The following is a 4,729-nucleotide window of genomic DNA, read 5'->3' as shown; positions in this document are numbered from 1 at the left end:
GAATTTGTATATCAAGAAGGTGAATAATTGTAAATATCATTGGAGATCAGAAGTATGGAAGGGATAGGGCTATCATAAAAAGGGTGAATGTTAGTTAAAGAGAAAAAAACAGGAAGAAATTGATGAAATGTTTAATTCATGCTTCCTGTCTGTTACCATGGAGGATAATGGGTGGGCACAAGACCAACAGGTCCCCTGGGAAAGGCCAGCAAACGTTCTCGCAGAGCAAGTGAGCGAGGTGGGAAAGGAAGTCAGACTGTCTGACGGGGCAGAGACTCAGGGGAATGGCAAGGCTTCCGAGTTTTAATTGAACTGCAAAACAATGAACTGAAACTTTAGAGATGAATCTGCAGTTTTACGAAGAAGAAAACGATAGATCAGAAGGGAGAATGCTGCTTTTTATTAAGACTTCATTCAAGAGGCAGCAGCGCTATAATTTAACTTCAAATTTGGTATAGGGAACAGGGCTACTTTAGAGCATTTTCCTATAAGCATACCCATTTTCTCGTCTCTTGTACCCTTTTTATGGGTGATAGCAGTTGTTCTGGGAACCTCTGAAGCCTGTGAAAATAAAGGAAAGAGATGTTAATATGACTGTCAATAATTTTAGAAAGTTGACCAAACATGCTTTTTTGTCAACCTGAAAGAGTAGATGTCAGTTTTTAGTCTGTGTCTGTGAAAGGAAAACAAATTAAAAAAAGAAAAGGAAAAAACCTCGTATCTTGCCTACTTGATGAAATACTATGCTGAACTATTTTAATATGCCCCGTGGTGTTGCTCACCAAGACTTTAATAATGGCTGCAATGTAGAATGCGTAGAGGTCTCAGAGACCAGGATGGTGATAACCTTGGAAAACAGATATAAGGTGTTTTGTTCCCATCCATCCTGCCTTTTTCCTATGAACAGACATCCCGTGCTTAGCTCCTTTTGCATTCTGCCATTGACCTGGTTCCTTCCAGTGCCCCTTGCTCACTTCCTGTGTAACTCATCTTGTTCTTCCAGTTTGCCCCACCCCTGCCCCGTTCATACCATTGTGAAAGATCCAGCTGACCTCATCATCTTTTACATTTGCTCCCACACCCGATCCTGGAGTAGACTTCTGGTTTCAGTCGTTCTTCTTTCTCTTGCTGCCCACTTCACTGGCTCTCTGGCAAAAATTCTCTGAAATAAAATTGAAATAAAAATAATAAAAGACATCTAAGCAGATCACAGGAATCTATAGATGTGATAAAATTGCATAGAGCTAAGTACACATACGCACAGATAAGTGCATATTTTTATGAGTGCATGAATTTCAGGTGCGTATATTTAAAAGGTTCATAGATTGTATCAGTGTAACCTTCCTGGTTGTGACATTGTACTATATAAATTGTACACAATGTTACCATTGGAGAATACTAAGCAAAGCGTTCACAAAAATCTCTGTGTGTTACTTCTTACAACTTCAGGTGAGCCTACAATTATTTCAAAATAAAAAGTAAAAAAAACCCAACCACACACACCTCAGTGTAAATATAACTGCGTGTTTGTGTTTCACTTTATACCTTCTTCTGTGTTGGCAATCTTGGACCAGACCACAAATAATCATCCAGCCCCTCATTGCTCCTCAGGTTTTGAGCAGGACAAGTTAAATGCTCTATACATTAGGATCCTTCAACTAAAGGTATCTATAAATCTCAAATTATTTTTCAGTCATTCCACTGTCGGTCAGCAAATCTTTATTGAACACATATTGAAACCAGGTAACCTTGCAGGCACTGGACTTACAAGCAATGGATCTCTTCCCTGGTTTTACTCAAGTTTGAACTCTGCTGAGACCGGGATTTCGGTTTGCACATATTCGCTGGCTGCTTCATGGGTAGTTTCTTATTTTATGCTAAAATTCATCTACGTAGATGCCAATTCCTTTAAACAGGTAAATGCTTGTTTTCAGGTAAAAATAAATCTCTAGTTAAAAAATAAAACATCAATACCCACAAAGACATCGTACATCTTTATACATGTTGATTGGTCATCTGTCTGAAAGGTCTGTTTTGGCCCTTTGCCTGTTTTCTAATTGGATTTTTTTTTTGAGTTGTAGAAGTTCTTTTTAAATCTTGGCTACTAACCCCGATCAGATGCATCATTAGTGAGTTGTCTTCATTTTGTTGATGGTTCCCTTTGCTGTGTAAAAAGCATTTTTGTCTGATGTTGTCCCATTTGTTTATTTTTTCTTTTGTTTCCTCTGCCCACGCTTTGCTAAAATGCATCTTGGAAGCTGCATGTAGGAAGCAAATATGGTAGAAAATAGTTCTGTTTTGTTTTCCAAAAAGCCGCTTTGTGACCTGTGGTTATCCTGTTCTATCACCGAACTCCTGACTGCATTTTCAACTGGGCTTTGAAGACCCCACTGCTGAAAGTAATAAATCAGCAGCAGGGAATGAGGAGTGAGGGGCTCATTGGGGCTCACATGAAATATAGGTGCTTTTCAACAGTGTCAGGTGACTGGTCATGGCAAAGAGTGGTGTCTGCTGGTAAGTGTATAAATATATACATGGCAGCTATTATACTTACTTAGGGGAATTCTGTTTGAAGCCCTCTTATTATTAAAATGTGCAAGTTTTTGTTTTTTGTTTTTTTTTTGTGGAGAACTACCAACAATAAATACATCAGAACCAACATTTAATGAGTGTGATGTCCATGCCAAGCCCCGTGTTAGGCTGGGGAGCATCCACTATGAAATAGCTATTTGTGATCTCCAAGCACCACTGATGGAAACTTGGGAGCTGCTCTCTGTAGTATCGCACTATCTTTTGACATGACTGGTGTTCTGGATTTTAAAATCGATTTGTAATGTTTGTAGTGTGGTTCACGCTACCTCAAATGGAACATTTTTCAGCTCATTTCTGTCCAAGTGCTACTTACACGCCTGTCGTTCATGGCGCTTTCTACTCAGACTTGATTTATTCAATTGGCCAATGTTCCCGGTTCCTCGTCTGTTTAATAGTCTGTTTGTCTGTACAGAAACATTTCTACAAGATGGAAACGTTGAAGTCATTTAAATTTAGTCTCTTTTATTTTTCCTTTTCGATGCGAATTGTGTATCACCACCCTCCTTCAGTGAAAGGTTGGTTATTCATTGGTTTTCCCTCTACTTTTTTTTTTATAGCTTCTAGGCATGTTTAATATCTGTGATTAACTGAATTTTTCAGGTTAACATCTGCATTTAATCACAGGTTATTGCCCATTTCCTAGACTGGCCAGTGTAACATTTCAATCACTCTTCCCTCCTCTCTCCACCTGTGCAGTAAAAGATTCAAAGGCCGCTACACTTTCTCCCTTTCAGGGCCTTAGCGCTGCACTTAAATAATATTTAGGAAAGTTATATTTCTTTTGAAGTGGTCACAGGAAGCATATGCCTAATGTATATAAACAGAGAAAGCGCAGAGGCACCGTTTGGAAGGCGGGTTGATTTAGAGAGCCCCTGTCCCTGCGCAGAAGCGGGTGGCCCTGGGAAAAATGCAAGGCTCCCTTGGGCCCCACGGCAGCCCATGCCCTCCTGGGGAACAGGCCACGTGGCCCCCACTTCACACATGTGAGAGCAAGGCTCTGTTTCAGCTTAAACCCTCCCTGTCTCCCTCCCCAAACTCTTTCATTTGTCAAAGTCATTGGATCCTGGAGAATAAAACCTTAAGGATAAACTATATTTCAGGTAACAGGGAAAGGACCTCATTCCACCCTGTTTTTTCTTTTTCCTACTGAACAGGACACGTCAAACCCGATTCTTCCATTTCTCTCTGCGTTTTCCGTAAACCTGTCACAACTGGTTTAATTTAAGGAAGAAACATGATGTTAAAGCAGAGCAGTTAAAATGTGGTAATGTCTGGCCACTATAGTTTTTGGCAAAACTTGATTTAAGCCAGGAATTTACATCTCTTCTAAAACTGAGCATCTGTGTTGGGTTGGGTTGGGGGAGGGGAGTGGTAAGAAGCAGGAGGTCATGAGCAACCATGCTGGGGTTTTAATTGACTGAGAACCAGGGTGTGAGAAGTACAGAGGATTGTGGTGTATAATTAAAAATTTTGAAAGGAATCTGTGAAACTCATACATTTTATCTAATCAAATAAACCCCACAACTAAGTTATTTTTGACACATTTAATGATGAGAATGATCACTGTTGTTCTCAGATATTTTTAGGCCCAACAGATGTCAAAGAGCACATAGTGGCTAAAATTAATACATAGTCAAATAAAATCTTCATTATTTTGTTTAACTCACTTACAAACAATGGAAATCATGGGATGCCTACTATGTTTTAGGCCTTGATTGCTTCGAAGTCAGGAGTCACATCTCATTTATCACCATTGCTGAATATATTGGCTGATGATTGGCAGGTACTAAAAGTTCATACAAAGATGAACAATGTAGGCCCTGGCAGGTTGGCTCAGTGGTAGAGCATTGGCCCTATGTGTCAAAGTCCTGGGTTCGATTCCCAGTTAGGGCACACAGAAGTGACCATCTACTTCTCCACCCTTCCCTTTCTCCCTTCTTTTTCTCTCTCCTTTCCCCTCCTGCAGCCATGGCTCAAATGGAGCAAGTTGGCCCTGGGTGCTGAGGATGGCTCCATTGCCTTCACCTCAAGTGCTAAGAAGAGCTCAGTTGCTGAGCAACAGAGCAGCAGCCCCAGATGGGCAAAGCATCACCCCTAGAGAGCTTGCTGGGTGGATCTAGGTCAGGGCGTATGCGGG

General features: G+C 40.6%; 1 non-coding gene across 1 annotated transcript; it reads left to right on the top strand.

Annotated features, from left to right (window-relative positions):
- Positions 1-4,409: 4,409 nt before the first annotated feature.
- TRNAI-UAU (transfer RNA isoleucine (anticodon UAU)) lies at positions 4,410-4,485 on the top strand. Its single transcript has one exon. It is a non-coding gene; the product is annotated as a tRNA-Ile (tRNA).
- The last annotated feature ends 244 nt before the right edge of the window (positions 4,486-4,729 follow it).

Source organism: Saccopteryx bilineata, chromosome 1 (genome assembly GCF_036850765.1).
Source record: "Saccopteryx bilineata isolate mSacBil1 chromosome 1, mSacBil1_pri_phased_curated, whole genome shotgun sequence".
Taxonomy (NCBI): Eukaryota; Metazoa; Chordata; class Mammalia; order Chiroptera; family Emballonuridae; genus Saccopteryx; species Saccopteryx bilineata.
The sequence above is the reverse complement of the archived record's forward strand: the minus strand, read 5'-3'. Positions and strand labels throughout refer to the sequence as shown.